The 17,165-nt window shown below is 42.6% G+C and overlaps 1 protein-coding gene across 15 annotated transcripts in view; it reads left to right on the top strand.

Moving 5' to 3' along the window:
- The window catches only part of R3HDM2 (R3H domain containing 2), a 203,183-nt gene that overhangs the window by 95,089 nt on the left and 90,929 nt on the right, over nucleotides 1–17,165 (top strand). The window contains exons 2-3 of one of the 15 annotated variants that reach the window (XM_061614633.1): nucleotides 6,369–6,410; nucleotides 16,106–16,279. The exons of 13 other annotated variants lie outside the window; for them this stretch is intronic. The gene's annotated coding sequence lies outside the window, so the exon portion shown is untranslated. The remainder of the gene's footprint in view (nucleotides 1–6,368; nucleotides 6,411–16,105; nucleotides 16,280–17,165) is intronic. One more of the 15 variants, XM_061614634.1, reaches the window with a different exon arrangement.

The raw sequence follows: 17,165 nt of genomic DNA, 5'->3' as shown, positions 1-17,165 counted from the left end.
TTTTCTGGAGAAATTAAGGCATTGGGCATAGAGAACTGTGCCAGGGAGTAGCGGTGCCTATGCAAGAAAGGGTTAAAAGGAATTCCAACACACTGTCGCACATCTTGACATTACAGAGGAGGTGGGTAATTTTCATGCTAGATTTTCAGGAAATCCCCATGGTGGAAGCCCCCCCTTAAATGTTGCCAGGAGACCATTTTGACATCACTGATGGCAGTTCCCGTCTGCATGTGGGTGCAGTTAATAGCCTTCAACAGGGAAACAGTAGCTAATATGAAACTGATAAATACAGCATGTGCTTTGAAAAAGACAACCTGCCCCAAGCCCAATTCATTTCTTCTTAATGACCTTGTTTGCAGATGTGAAGCATGCAGAATTCATGCTTAAAGCTAAATCTCCGATCTTGATGCATGTCTTTTAATGTTGATGCCTGTCTGTGCCTGATGGCTAGATGGAAAAGGATTCTCGCAAGCCTTTTGCGTCATCAAAAGGGAAAGCCCTTTTGGTGCATCCCTCAAATGGGAGGAGCATGGAAATGGGGGAGGGAGATGAAGGGAAAAAACAAGTCCTTGTATAATCATTTGGCAAACCTCAATAATAAATGGAGAACATATAGGGGGGAAGGGCATCCTGATCTGTCTTTTTTTTTAACCTCTAGAATGGTTGGAGGGGGGAGAAGAAGGGAGAGAAACAAGATGCAGTAAAATAAGGTGCAAAATAAGTATCTTAATTGTTTCATGTCATGCTGTTTTTCTGCCTGATTTTGCCTGCATTTTTTTCTTTCTTTTTTTCTTTCCTGTCAGAACCCGGACAGCAACAAAATCCTTTTAAACATAATTAAAGCAAAATATGTTCGTATGTGGTCCTGCACTCCTCTTTTTCCAGTGGATTTACTACTGTGCCCTGGGAAAACACATTATAGCTATGCCACCTGATATGTCTTAATTAGAGTTAAATTTTAAGATTTACCATGCTAGGCATCACATGTGAATGACTATAGTTTTGCCAGTTTCTGATTGGGAGTTAAGAATTCCTATTCTGGCTCAATTAAAGATTCATCTATCCTGGCACACTCTCTTCCCACTCTGTTTTGAAAATAGCCAGCTAGATGCCCAGATAAATTTACATGCAGGGCATGGTAGTAGTTCCTCTCAATATGGAATGTAACAGTGGTGGCTAGTCACAGTTGGTAGGCATCTTCCATAAGTGTAGCTATTTATTTTATTTATTTATTTATTTATTGAACTTGTATACCGCCCCATAGCCAAAGCTCTCTGGGGGGTTTACAGCAATCAAAAACATTAAAACAAATATACAATTTAAAACACAAGTTTTAAAAACAATTTAAAACACAATTTTAAAATTTAAAAAATATAGAAATAATTTAAAAACACATGCTAAAATGCTATTCCTTAAAACTATGTCTAAAATTAATTCTCTGTGTGGCCCCTCACAATACCCTGTCCTAAAGAAATCCATAGGTAATATTATACAGCCACAACAGTGGTTGTATACTATAGCCAGCATTGATTTTTCACATTCCTCAATGTTAAATTCTGCCATTCTGCTGCTTCCCATGAGCTCATTTCAAAACAAAACCTTAGAAAACATATAATCCTGAACGCTTGCTTAACAACCCTCTAAGTTTTCATGGTGATACACAAACCACTCACAGAGAATCTAGAGTTCAAAATCCTAGAGTTCAAAGAGTTCAAATAAGAGGGGGGGGGAATCCAGACCCCTGTTAGAATTTTTTCTGTCAGTGGTTTCATAATTTGTTGAAATTAATTAAAAATCAGCCATGTTCACAGAGTACTTATAATCCTATTACTGACCTTGCCCCATACTCTGACCTTCATCTTTTGCAGGTTAAAGGATAAAAAATGCCTGGCTGATTTTTAATTAATTTAAGAAATTTAACATTGAAGTCTATTATAGTGCCAGGCATGCTCAGTGAGAACTGTCAGTGTTCTAAAAGCCAGAGTCACAGCTGTTTGGCTTGGCTAATCTGGTGGCCACACCAATGCAAGACATTTATTTCACTTTAGACAGTCATGGCTTCCCTCACAAAATCCTGGGAAGTGTAGTTTGTGAAGGGTGCTGAGAGTTGTTAGGAGATTCCCATTCCCCTGACAGAGCTCCAGTGGCCGGAGTGGTTTAACAGTCAGCCCCTCTTCTGGTGATTGTAGCTCCGTGAGGGGAATAGGGCCTCTCCTAGCAACTCTCAGCACCCTTCACAAACTACACTTCCCAGGATTCTTTGGGGGAAGCCATAATTGTCTAAAGTGAAATAAAGGTCTGGTGTGGATGTGACCAGAGGCAGCTTTGGTTTAAGTTTGGGTGGGAGACTACATGTGCCTGAATGTGTAGAATAAAAATATGGGAGAAACCCAGAAAAACAATGATACTATTCACAATGTTTTCGTTTTGGAAAAGAAAGGGGCTTTCCCTCTGGCCAATGCCTGCTCACCCAGTTTTCTCCCCTTGCTCCCTCCCTCTACGCTTCCTTTCCTTCTATCCCCCTTCCCCTCCTTCCCCCTCCATGCCCCTTCCCCAGGTCAGTTTCACCTATTCTAAGCATGATTGTACAGTGGTAAATCCCAGTGAACTCAAAAAACATGCAAATGATCAAACCTGCCCTCCCCTCCTCCTCCCACCTGTCCCCTTCCTTTGCCCCTCCCTCCCCATCCCACTCCTCTCTTCCCCCTTTCCCCTCCCCCTACTCCTACACCATGGTCAGTTTTACCCAGAGCTTGGAAAAGTTACTTTTTTGAACTACAACTCCCATCAGCCCCAAACAGCATGGCCACTGGATTGGGCTGATGGGCGTTGTAGTTCAGAAAAGTAACTTTTCCAAGCTCTGGCCTATTCTAAGCATGATTGCACAGGAGTAAATCCCATTGAACTGAATAAGCATGCAAATGATCAGACCTGCCTTTCCCCTTCCCCTCTCTCCTTCTACTCTCCTGTCCCCTCCCAACTTCCTTCCTCCTCCGCTGCCCACTCCAGCCCTCCCCCCTGGTCAGTTTCACCTATTCTAAGCATGATTGCATAGGAGTAAATCCCACTGAACTCAATAAGCATGCAAATGATCAAACCTGCCCTCCTCCCCTCCCTTTCCCCTGTCCTTCCTCCTCCTCCTGCCCTCTGCCCTTCCTCCTCCCCTCCTCCTCCTGCCCTCTGCCCTTCCTCCTCCCCTCCCTTTCCCCTGTCCTTCCTCCTCCACTCCTCATCCCCCCTGTGGTCAGTTTCACCTATCCTAAGCATGATTGCATGGGAGTAAATCCCACTAAACTCAACAAGCATGCAAATGTTCGATCAATTCCCTGCAAGCTTGCACAGGATCCCATTTCTTACCTCCCGGATTAAAAAGCAGAGAAATTCACTAATAGGCAAAAATCCTTGTGGTTTAAGAATGTACCTATAGCCCACAGATATTTCCATCAAACTTTAAAAAGCAGGGAAATTGGGCGGCTATAGTGAATGCACCAGGGGAGCAGGAGAACTGACCTCCTCTCTGAGATATTGTACTGCCATACAAAGTTGTCAAAATGCAAACACCATTTGGGTTGGTCTTTCACAGTCCAATCCACTTTCTGTGTAGCTTGGAAGAATTTGGTAACATGTCCCTCTGAGCATATGGTGAGTGGTGGCAAGACCTGTAATCAGCCCAAATAATAGAAACAAGACATGTGCTGTGCTGATCTTGTTTTAGCAGGGAGGAAGCAACAATATTAAGATACAGTTGATATAGTTCAGATAGTCACTTTAAATATGTTTGATTTACTTTGCAATTTTAGTGAAGTTTCCTAGGAAATCATTTTCTTTTGCTTCCATTTCAGTGAATATGTGAAGTACAGCAACACTTTGCAAAATTTACGTTAAAAAAACTCTGAAAATAATTGTGGAATAATGGCACTGACGAATGGCAGAATAATCTCCAGTGGACATGAGGAGTATCTCAGGTTGCACAAGATAAAACAGTGGGAGGTGAAATATATTCTAGCAAAATTCTAGGTGTACTCTATGATTTTAATTGACCATGTCCACCTTGCCTTAAATGAAGTGGTTTAAACATAGGCTGAAAACATGCATCTTGAGTAGGCCAAGTTTGTTTTTTCCAACAACTAGAGTCATTGCTTAAGTAGCAACATATTGTAATCAGTCTGATTTTACATCAAACTGCAGTTTCAGTTTCAACTGTTAATGCACCCAAAACAGAAATAGAATATTACCTCTAATTTGAAACACAAAAGGCTATCTATGACACTGACCAATAAAAAGCCTTTGAAATGAATAAAAATAAATTTGACACAGTTTTCTAGGATGAATAATGAGGGAAATAAAATGTTCTAGATTACATTCTCTGTAGAAACAAGAATGAAGCAAAGTAAGAACACCAACAAACATACAAACATGTAATTCTCCATCTTTGGAGATGGCAGGTGTTGCCACCACTCACCATATGCTCAGAGGCACATGTTACCAAATTCTTCCAAGCTACACAGGAAGTGGATTGGACTGTGAAAGACCCAAATGGTGTTTGCATTTTGACAACTTTGTATGGCAGTACAATATCTCAGAGAGGAGGTCAGGTCTCCTGCTCCCCTGGTGCATTCACTATAGCTGCCCAATTTCCCTACTTTTTAAAGTTTGATAGAAATATCTGTGGGTTATAGGTACATTCTTAAACCGCAAGGTTTTTTGCCTATTAATGAATATAGAAACAGTTTTTTCTATTACTTAGTCTTTTTCTTTGTCAGGCTGACAATGGTGACAGTCACTCTCACTGTGTAATCAGGCTTTTTTTTAATCTTAAATTAAACCTGCAACCTTGTGACGCAGAAAGCCAGTCACTGACCTTGTAGCATGGCCAAACAGAGGCTCCGTGCAGCTCTTGCTTTGCTTTGTACCTGGGACTGCAAAAATGTGAGGGAAAAGTTGTCTAGAACTTTCTCCAGGGAAATCACTTTAAATTTTACAGATGATTAAGTTGGCTGGTGGTAAACATAGGAAAAGTCTTGCTGGACCCAACCAAGAGGTGATCTAGCTGAGTAATCTATTTCCAACTATGGGCAGCCAGATGCTTCCAGGAAGCTCATAAGCAGGGCATATTTTGTTTGTCCTCAGCATCTGTTGTTCAGAAAAGCAACTATTTTGTCTCTCCCAGCCCTTGCCCCCAGGAGAAAAAAACAAGACTAAAGAGGATTATAAAGAATTTTAATGCTGAGTCATTTGTACTCTGAGGGATATGGCATACCGTATTTGCTCTTTGACATTTCTTACCCATAATTTGTCATTTTAATGAATGAACTGACACACTCCTGTGAGTCCAATTTGAGAGCTATCTGTTCAGGATTTACTTTCTAGGCTTTTGGGTTAATATTAATAATTTTATTTGGTTGATATTTAATAAAGGGGAATGTTTCTTGGTCGGTCATAGAAGGACCTGGCTGCCATGAAGTCTTTGCCCTAGTTGGTTTGTTTTTGAATCCTTTAAGGCAAGAATGGGGAACATTTAGAACAGGAATGAGGAACCTTTGGTCCTCCGGATGTTGCTGAACTACAACACCCATCAGCCCCATAGCAAGAATGCCCAATGGCCAGGGATGATGGAAGTTGTAGTTCAGCAACATCTGGAGGGGCAAAGGTTCCCCACACTTGATATAGAAGGCCAGATGTTGGATTACAACCATTAGCCATACTGGCTAGGGGTGATAGGAGTTAAAGAGTTTGACAACATCTGGAGGGCTGCAGATTGCCCGTCCCTGCTTTAAGAGTAGAGTAGTTTTTAAGGTCTTATTTTTCAAATGTCAATTTCTGAATCTAGATACTGTGCTAACACTTGCAACCAACTGTATCTGAAGGTTGATATTATTCCTGTATTATTCATATAGGATGCCAAGGTATACATTTAGCCTGGAGCAAAATGCTATGTTTTTACTTTTTATTCCAGTCTGGAGTTATCCCCATAATGTGTCATATTAGCTTATTTCATAAAAAAAATTAATGCTCTAGATTGCAGGCCCTTGAAGATGGAGTATTTGATGGAAGGTGTTGGGCAGGCTGACTCAGGACACATGGATGGTGCTGACTACTTCAGTTTAAATGGCAAATTGGAGAATTAATAGGGTCAGCACTGGTGGCACAGTCCAAATATAATCCCATGCATCTTTGCATCTGAAAAACTATGGAATGCTTTAAAAGAAATGGCGATGCCAGAGCATCTGATTGTCCGGATGCACAACTTATACTCTGGACAAGAGGCTACTGTAAGGACAGAATATGGAGGAACGATTGGTTCCCAATTGGAAAGGGTGTGAGACAGGGTTGTATTTTATCACCCTATTTGTTTAATCTATACGCAGAACCGTTCATATGGAAAGCAGGATTGGACCAAGATGAAGGAGGTGTGAAAACTGGAGGGAGAAATATCAATAATTTAAGATATGCAGATGATACCATACTCTTAGCAGAAACCAGTAATGATTTGAAACGAATGCTGATGAAAGTTAAAGAGGAAAGCACAAAAGCAGGACTACAGCTGAACGTCAAAAAGACGAAAGTAATGACAACAGAAGATTTACGTAACTTTAAAGTTGACAATGAGGACACTGAACTTGTCAAGCATTATCAATACCTCGGCACGGTCATTAATAACAATGGAGACAATAGTCAAGAAATCAGAAGAAGGCTAGGACTGGGGAGGGCAGCTATGAGAGAACTAGAAAAGGTCCTCAAATGCAAAGATATATCACTGAACACTAAAGTCAGGATCATTCAGACCATGGCATTCCCAATCTCTATGTGAAAGTTGGACAGTGAAAAAAGCGGACAAGAGAAAAATCAACTCCTTTGAAATGTGGTGTTGGAGGGAGAGCTTTGCGCATACCATGGACTGCGAAGAAGACAAATAATTGGGTGTTAGAACAAATTAAACCAGAACTATCACTAGAAGCTAAAATGATGAAACTGAGGTTATCATACTTTGGACACATAATGAGAAGACATGATTCACTAGAAAAGACAATAATACTGGGAAAAATAGAAAGGAGTAGAGAAAGAGGAAGACGAAACAAGAGATGGATTGATTCCATAAAGGAAGCCACAGACATGAACTTTCAAGATCTGAACAGGGTGGTTCACAACAGATGCTATTGGAAGTTGCTGATTCATAGGGTCGCCATAAGCCGTAATCGACTTGAAGGCACATAATGACAACAGCAATATTTGTACATGTTTTTCCCTGGATACTAATCCTGTACTCCAAGATAGCTGACTAAAATGTAAATAATCTTGACAGTCTTTGCTGCTCCTTGGCTAAATGTTGATGAAATAGCTACTCTCTTCTTGATGTGGAGGTTGTTCTTTTTTTAATGTTGATTTGAGAGCTGAGATTCTCATTTATAATTTGTTTATTTAAATTGCTTTTCTCAGTAAGTGTGACCCCCCCTTCAAAACTTTGCATAATTAAATTATCCCATCTCGATTACTAAGATCTTCTGATGGGGCACTCTCGGTGATTCCTCACGCCCTTGAGGTTCAGTTGGCCTCCACTAAGGACCAAGCCTTCAGTGTGGCAGGCCCTGCCATGTGGAACTCCCAACCAATACAGATTCAGCAGGAACCGTCCTTTCTTTCTTTCTTTCTTTCTTTCTTTCTTTCTTTCTTTCTTTCTTTCTCTCTCTCTCTCTCTCTCTCTCTCTCTCTCTCTCTCTCTCTCTCTTTCTTTCTTTCTTTCTTTTCTTCTTTCTTTCTTTCTTTCTTTCTTTCTTTCTTTCTTTCTTCTTTCTTCTTTCTTCTTTCTTCTTTCTTCTTTCTTCTTTCTTCTTTCTTCTTTCTTCCTTCCTTCCTTCCTTTCTTTCTTTCTTTCTTTCTTTCTTTCTTTCTTTCAGGTATCTCCTCAAAACAGAACATTTTGAACAGGCCTTTTAATATGCATTTTCTTTTCCAACCAGTGCAGTACTTCAGGATGCTTGTATTATTCTTTTTAACAGTGTTTTATTGTTTTTTAATTCTATTACGTTTTTGTATATAGTAATGCCACCTTGATGTACTTTTATGAAAAGAGCAGCTTATAAATATTTTAATAAATAAACAAAATAACAATAAAACAGGATTAAACTTTACTTTTACCTTCCTCTTCTAAGGGATCAAATGGATACATAACAGCCAGTCTGATGTAGTGGTTAGAGTGTTGGGCTAGCCTCACTGAGTGATGTTGGGATGTTCCCTTTCTTTCTTACTAGCCTACCTCACAGGGTGGTTGTAAGGATAAAATGGGGAGAAGAGAACCATATATGCCACTTTGAGCTTCTTGCAGGAAAGGCAGCATATACATGTAAGAATGAATGAATAAAAATGGTTCAGACAGAGGCAGGAAAATGGACTGCCCCATTTCAGACTACAGGATGATGATCACATTTGAAATGCTTCCTTCTGTAAAATAAAAGCAGCAGCAGCAACAACAAAACCTTCCAGTATGGAGTAAGCTGGACTAGAACCTTTATCCCCAATGTTCTACCTCTAAACTTGGTGTTTTTTTAAAACATGGGGGGCATTTTTTAACAAATTGCACACCTTCCCTTGCATTCTGTCATAGTTCAGCCTGCTCTACCACTTCATACTGCAGGCTTCCCATAGACATCTGGTGGGCCACTGCGAGTAGAGGGTGCTAGTCTAGATGGGCTGCTGGCCTTATCTAGCAGGGCTTTTTTATGTTCTTATATTCAGGGCCATCTCCAGGCATGCCTGGGTCCTTGGGTACCAGCCTGCCCTAGGCTCGTGGTGCCAGAGTGCAACCCCTCCATATGGGGCTAATAAACCCTCCCATGCGTCCCACTTACCTGTATTGTTCCTGCAAATGACATGCACACTATGCATGCATGCTTACCATAAACCAAGATGGTGGCAGGGGCTTCAGCCCTTTAGGGAAGCCTCTGCCTCCATCTTAGTTGATGGCAGGTATGTGTGTACTGTGTGCGCAAGATGGCGGTGGGGGCATCAGCCCCTTAGGCAAGTCTCCATCACCATCTTGGTTGATGGCAGGCAGGCATGCACAGCGCGCATGTCATTTACAGGAGCAATAGAGGTAGGTGGGGTGTGCGTGGCCGGCTCTTACTGTATTGGAGGGGGAGGTGCCTGGGAGCTCTGCCTCCACTATCTGTGGCAGGGTCAGGAGCCGATGCTGCCATGGATCGCAGAACGGGAGTGCCACCCTCCCTCCCTAAGGAGGGGCCCCTCAGGGCCACAAATGCCCTCGGCCAGGTACCAACCTGGCAGTCTCCTGGCTCCGGCCATGCTTATATTCATGCATAGTTGTGTGATAAGCAGTGGTGTAGTGGCAGATTCAGAAGTGCAGGGTCCCTTCATGTTGTCCCCTCCTCCCTTTTTTTGCTGTGGGGTTGAGAATGAGATCTTTGTTAATGCCTTCTCTCACAATAGATACCCCTAGGAGCCAATAAGCGTGAAAGGAGACAGTGTTAGCAGTGGGTGACTCACCTCCTTTTACTCTGATTGGCTCCAATCAGAAGGAAAGGTCAAGGAAGCATTTTAGAAGATTCTTCTCAGTGCCTAAGACACTCCCCTTTCATGCTCACAGGATGCTGTAGACATAGGGACTCTGCTGGGACCCCGCTCCCCCAAACATTAAGGGTCTAAGACCCTCTGAGACCCTGGACGACTATTCCCCTGGTGGTAAGTGAACATTTGTGTATCTCTCTCGCTCTGTGTACGCATGTACCTAAATCCTGGACATGATTCCAGATTCACCACTCTAGGATGCAAGGACAAGATAAGAATCCTGCAAATTGTTGGCTGATTGGCAACCAATAGTTTCCTATGTCAGCTCCTCTACTTTTCTCTACTTACGTTCTAACTTTCTGATACCATTGACGGTGCTGTATCACAAGAGATATTTCGGCAACCAGTTCCAAGGATTGGGGGGGATGATACTATGAACGATGATGTGATACTCTCCTAATTTGTAGAGTTGGCAAACTCAACTTTCATTAATGTTCAGTGTTATGTCATGAAAACTGAGTGAGCCAAATGAATCCTTGGTGGCAGTAATTTTAATGCCTTTGATGGATTTGTTTTGTTGCTGACTGCAGTACTAAATAAAGGTTTGATTGCACCTGTATGTCAAAGACCTCTGTATTGGGGTTTTCCCCCTCTAGCTATTAACATTCTAACAGCTGTTCTAAGAACAGAGTGTGAAGTGACTGTCTAGCCAAAGTAACCTCTGAGAAATTCTTTCTGCCTCAGTTATGTACAGATTGTAAAGATGGATGCAAAATGTTCTGGTGGTAACTAGATAAAAGGAAATTGTGCTCCAGTTAATGACAATGGAGCAGAGGTAATATCTTTGTAGGAATGGGAATGAATAGATTCTTGTGTTTTTAGTCGGTCATTGTTTTGGTCTCAGTTATATGTGCCCTGAGGAGATGCTGCAGTTTTCTAGTGCAGGATGAATCCCTAGTATTTTAAAGGATTCAGTTGTTAGGAAGAACATAGAGGGCAGAGGAAGAATAGCATGGGCTCATCTAAGAAAAGATCTGTTTAAGCCCATGGTTTTTAAAAGTGTGAGGCAGACTTCCCTTAAAAAAAAACGGGGGGGGGGGGCAAAGCTAGCTTCTCTATATGTCTTTATTTATTTTAAGTTCATTTTAAAATGTTTAACCCACCATAGGTTTGCAAATATTGGTTGTGATAAACATAGCACTCAAATTGCCATAAGACGGTAACTGATGAAAAGGAATTCAGATTACAGATACCTGAAATACAATTCAAGTATTGATTTCTCAGTGTTTGAAGAATCTTATCAAGCCTTGAGAGCCCCAGTACTCTTCTGTCTCTGGTTGACTAGAGTCACTGTTGGCTAGAATGTTGGTTTCTTGAGGAAGCTGAGTCCAGTAGTTCTCAAAGCTCAGTAAGATTCTTTAACCACTGAAATCAACCCTTATTAATTAATGCATGAGAAGACTGCCTGTTGAGGAGTCCTTTCACTGTGGCTCTTTGGAATTTAAAAAACTTTAAATCATATAATATATTGTGGGCAATTCTGAGGAGTGATTCAGTTTGACCAGCACTGGAAAGCTGCAGGTCTCTCTCTCATTGTATTTGCAATCTAGATTTGAAGTGCAAATTGGCTCTTACTGTGATGAAAATTTCCTGAAATGGGTCAAGCTAACCGCCTGCTTGTTGAGCTCTTGCCCATAGTATATACAGAATTATTGTGGACTTGTCTTTCAACAGTCAACAGGATTTATTTATTATATTTATGAGCTGCCCCATAACTTAACATTCTTTAAGTATTGTGTTATATGAGCTTTCTGTTTATACAACTTGAATGATATGCAATGTAATTCCAGTGCTTGGTTTTGAGCTCTGTGTTTGTCACTGCATTCTGATCTTTATCTTTATTTGCAGTCTATATATTGTTAAATATTATCCATATTTATGTTATATATTTTGATTTATATTGATGTTTGCATCATCATCATCATCATCATTAAATATCCCACCTTTCCTCTGAGGAGCTCAAGGTGGCATACATACATGGTTCTTCCCCTCCTGATTTTATCCTCACAACAACCTGTGAGGTGGGTTAAACTGAGAGAATGACTGGCCCAAGATCACCAAGTGAGTTTCATGGTCAAGCGGGGATTTGAACCCTGGTCTCCCAGGTCCCAGTCCATCACTCTAACCACTGCATCACTCTTGTTTTGGTAGCCAAACATTTTTTTGTGATGGCCCCAACACTTGAGTTCTGGCATACACAAACGACTCCAGAGAGTGGGAGCATCTATAATGGCTATTATACATACAATTTGTGTGTGTTTTAAAAAACACAATTAGCACTTGAGGACAGGAGACAAAGCTATAGGCAGTGTGCTGTAATAGCTCATGCCTGCCCATTTAAACTGTTGAGTGTGCTTCAGCCTTCATGACAGAACGCTGGTGGCTGGGGCAAGAAGGTAGCAACTGGATGGAGAGGAGAGATGGGTTATCTGTGACTTGATTGTTCCACTGAATGGCATTTAGCTACCCACTACAGGACAGTGGCAGATTGCCTTGTTGACTTCTAATGCAGCAAAATATCACTAATATATGGATTCAAGCTCGCAGTAGGGTATGCACTGGTGACCTTAGAAGTGTCAGGTAGGGATTCATCTTTTGTCCCCACCACTCATTTCTGGCCAAAGGAGGGAACTGCAGAGATACCAGCAAGGGAATCTCTCTTTCACCAGTAGGACAAAATGGGTCAGGCAACATTTTCTGAAGCTTTTGGGTCAGGTTTGTTCTGAGAGTGACTTTCCCCTCTTTTTTGCACCCCTTCCCACAAGTGTACAGGTTTCTCTACATTGGGTTAATAGATACTATGCTTTTGCTTTGTGTTGGAATGTTAAATCTGCTCTGTGTCTGGCCACTTCTGACAAGCGAAGCACCCTGCTTGCTTTGAAATTGTGTTGCACGACAGACATGTGCAGCAGCTTTTGGTTTAAAAAAAGAAACTTGGGAACATAGATAATAATAATAAAGAACTTGCCTTGTTGCTCATAGTGATAGAGCCTGTTGCTATGGAGGCATGATTCAGATTGGCTGACCCACAGGCCAGTGAGCAAATAGAAAACAAGAACATTGTCATTTAACCTTGAAGGATGTACTAATTCAGTGAGATGTGACGTTAATACCGAAACCTTGTGCAGAGTTGTACAATTGGAATACTTAAGGATTTTCTTCTGATGTTGAGAATTCTTGTTTCGGAAAGACATGAAACAAAAAAATGTGTTTTCAGTGGGCACTATGGAGGTCTGGGTGGTTGATAGTTAGAGGCCTAGTTTGCAAGTCATGGTGAGCCAAAGCATTGCGTACCGAGCGTGTGTACCAATGCTGAAATTGCGCCCACTTCATTCTTCCCTTTTCAAAGCCAGGAAGAAACAGACAAGAGTACTGAAGGAGTGAAATGTGTTCCCCTCCAAGGTGTGTCTTGAGCTATCACTGTATAGGAACATAGTATAAGACAGCTTCCTATGCATCTGACAGACTGTTGGTCCTTCAGTAGAGTCTTCTTATGTGCCACCACCCCTTGACCCACAGAGGATGGGGGCATTACCAGCAAGGCCTCCCCTGCTGATCTTAACAAGCAGGCAGGTTGATGTGGGAGGAGGCACTCTTCAGATGTTTGGAGCCCAAGTTCCTTAGGGCTTCAGCTTGGTAGCAAATTGGCAACCAGTATAGCTCTTTGAACTGGCATAATGTGTGTCCGGGAGTTGTGTCCACCTAAGCCTCACTGCTGCAGTCTACACTAATTGCAGCTTCTGAACTGTTTTCGAGGACAGTCCCACGTAGAGTGCATTATGATAGTCCATTCTGGTACTTTGGACCAGAGTATGGTTCATTGCGGCCAAGTTATCCCTATTCAGGAATGGCCATAGGTGGAGAACCAGCCGTGGTTGGAAACAGGCACTCCTACCCACCAAGGCCACCTGGACCTCAAGAGACATAGAAGGAACAAGGAGAACCCCTAAGTTGTGCACCTCTGTCTTCCAGGGGAGTACAACCCCATCCAGAACTGGCAGTCTCCCTACTTCTAGAACTCAAGAACTTGTAATACAGCGTACCTCGGTCTTGTCTGGATTTAGTTTTACTTTATTGGTCCACATGCACCTCCTTATTGATTGATTGATTGATTGATTGATTGATTGATTGATTGATTGATTGATTGATTGATTGATTGATTGCACTTCTATACCACCCCATAGCTGAAGCTCTCTGGGCGGTTTACAGCAATCAAAAACATTAAAACAAATACACAATTTAAAAACATATTTTAAAAACAATTTAAAACACAATTTTAAAATTCAAAACAATATAAAAACAATTTAAAAACACATGCTAAAATGCCTGGGAGAAGAGGAAAGTTTTGACCTGGCACCGAAAAGATAACAGTGTTGGCGCAAGAAGCACCTCGTCACAAATATCATTCCACAATTTGGGGGCCACCACTGAGAAGGCCCTTTCCCTTGTTGCCAGACTCCAAGCTTCCCTTGGAGTAGGCACCCGGAGGAGGGCCTTTGATCTTGACCATAGTGTACGGGTGGGTTCGTATCGGGAGAGGCATTCCATCAGGTATTGGGGTCCCAAGCCGTGTAAGGCTTTATAGGTCAAAACCAGCCCCTTGACTCGAGCTCGGAAACATACAGGCAGCCAATGCAAGCGGGCCAGAATTGGTTTTATATGTTCGGAGCGTCTGGTCCCTGTTACCAATCTGGCCACTGCATTTTGCACAAGCGACAGTTTCCGAACCGTCTTCAAAGGCAGCCCCACGTAGAGTGCATTGCAGTAATCTAATTTGGAGGTTACCAGAGCATGGACAACTGAAGCCAGGTTATCCCTGTCCAGATAGGGACGTAGTTGGGCCACCAACCGAAGTTGGTAGAAGGCACTCTGTGCCACCGAGGCTACCTGAGCCTCAAGTGACAGAGATGGTTCTAGGAGAACCCCCAAGCTACAAACCTGCTCCTTCAGGGTGAGTGCAACCCCATCCAGAACAGGTTGGACATCCACCATCTGGTCAGAAGAACCACCCGCTAGCAGCATCTCAGTCTTGTCTGGATTGAGCCTCAGTTTATTAGCCCTCATCCAGTCCATTGTCGCAGCCAGGCACCGGTTCAGCACATTTACAGCCTCACCTGAAGAAGATGAAAAGGAGAAATAGAGCTGCATGTCATCAGCATACTGATGGCAACGCACTCCAAAGCTCCGGATGACCGCACCCAACGGTTTCATGTAGATGTTGAACAGCATGAGGGACAGAACTGACCCCTGCAGAACCCCATACCGGAGAGTCCAGGGTGCCGAGTAATGTTCCCCAAGCACCACCTTCTGGAGGCGACCCGCCAAGTAGGAGTGGAACCACCGCAATGCACTACCTCCCACTCCCAACTCAGCTAGTCTCCCCAGAAGGATACCATGGTCAATGGTATCGAAAGCCGCTGAAAGATCAAGGAGAATCAACAGTCACACTTCCCCTGTCTCTCTCCCAACAAAAGTCATCATACAGGGTGACCAAGGCTGTTTCCGTGCCAAAACCAGGCCTGAAACCCGACTGAAATGGATCCAGATAATCTGTCTCATCCAAGAGTGTCTGGAGCTGGCCTGCAACCACTCGTTCAAGGACCTCATTACTACCTCCAGGCAACAGTCAAGCACCTGAACTGCTGATTCAGATGAAATGGAGAGAGAAAGCTGGGGTTCATCATTAACTGGATTTCCTGGGCCCAGTATACTGCATGTAGACGGTCCCCCTACATTCCCACCTCACATCCTGGCAATTTGTTTTGACAAGAACTGCTGCCTATGTACATATATTACCAATGTGGACAGTTACTTTCAATCCGCAGTCCTGGTTTAAGTCGTATTTATTTAACAGATTTTAACCTGCCTTCACAAGGCATTTTACAGCAGTTATGAATGATACAAAAACATAATCATATAACAGATATTTATTAAATAACATTGAAACATTAAAATAACATAAAAATATAGCAGCAGCTAAAAACCATTTCAAACAGAGAAATAGTTCAAGCATCATAATAATTAAATGACATTTAAGCATTAAAATAATATTAAATGATAGCAGCAGCTAAAAAAACCTTTTCAAACAGATTTCAGTCAGGGAAATAAACAGTCTAAGTTCTTTATGAATATGAACAGTATTCAACAATATCCATGTCTTCATGAAAAGAGCAATATCCAAGTGGCATATAATGAATAAATTACTTGGAACATGTTTTTTAGTGCTATCTTCTTGGGGGGGGGGTTAGTCACAAAGTTTTTTCATTCACTGTCAGCCTACCCTACTTCACAGGGTTATTGTAAAAAAAAAATGGGAGAGAGAACCCAGGAAGAAAAGAGAGGTGCAAATATATCATGTCATATTCATGGACTATGTAGAGAGGGGGAAAAACATATACAAAGCCACCACTCCACATACAATTGTTTTAACAGGCACATCCCCTAGTTCTGATATTTTATAGAAAAATACCTCCACCCCAAAAAGCTTGCTGACTCCCTCTCTCTCTCTCTTTCTTTCTCTAAGCATGTGCAGCTTGACTGAACCAGCTCTGAGCCTACCCTACCTCACAGGATTGTTGGAAACATTCCGTATACACTGGATATGTAAAAATACATACACCCCATATAATAGTTTGTGACAACCAGTTGGTCATTCATCAGTATTAGTTTCCTGCCAAATAACAGCAGTGACACCTAGGTAAGCCCTGCCCAATTGCTTAAAAAATAAGATTCTGTTGTTAATCTCTCTCTCTCTTGTCTCCCTCCAATCTGATGTGTCTGCTCAAACGTTTCATTAACTTGGAGCAGAATCTTAACCATGTCTACTCAAAATAAGTCCTGTTGAATTCAGTGGGGTGATGACACTACAAATAGCCAGAGAGAAGAAAACAGCAGCTTTTGATTATCATCAATTGCAGGGCCAGTGCCAGAGGGTGGCCAGGTTGGGCCTTGGCTGAGGGCCCCCTGAAAGGTCCCTCCTTAAAGTAGGTGGGTAGCGCTCCCTTCTGTGATCTGCAGCAGCTCAGCTCTCGACCCTGCTGCGGATCGCAGAGGGAGCTCCCAGGTACTCTCCTACTACCGTGCAGGCCTGCAACACCTGCCTGCATGCCCCACTTATCTCTCCCTTGAAGTAAATGTTGGCTGTAATGCAGGCCCAAGCCTGCCATCAACTAAGATGGCGGCCGAGGTTTCCCTAAGGGTCTGATGCCCCTGCTGCCATCTTTGTTGATGACAAGCATGCGTGTACAGCGCAGGCAGCATTCACTTCAAGGGAAAGGTAGGTGGGCCATGCGTGCAGGTGCCGGGGCCTGGGGTAGGCTGGTACCCAAGGGCCCTGGCATGCCTGGCACCAGCCCTGATCAATTGCAGCTCTGACTTCACTCATTGGATAAATACCTGAAGGGGCGGAGACTTGAGCAGCACTCTAGCTCATGTTGCAGAAATTGTGGGGGGTTGACTGCTTGCATTTCGATGTCTCTAGTTTTAGTTCTAGAGCTGGTGGAAAGTTTTTTAAATGAAAGCTAAGAATCCCCCTGCTGGCCCCAGCCCTGCTAGAAACTTACCCTTTCTACCTGTCTGTCGGC

Source organism: Rhineura floridana, chromosome 3, assembly GCF_030035675.1.
Source record: "Rhineura floridana isolate rRhiFlo1 chromosome 3, rRhiFlo1.hap2, whole genome shotgun sequence".
Classification (NCBI taxonomy): Eukaryota; Metazoa; Chordata; class Lepidosauria; order Squamata; family Rhineuridae; genus Rhineura; species Rhineura floridana.
Note: the sequence above shows the minus strand (reverse complement) of the source record. Positions and strands in the feature narration are given on the sequence as shown.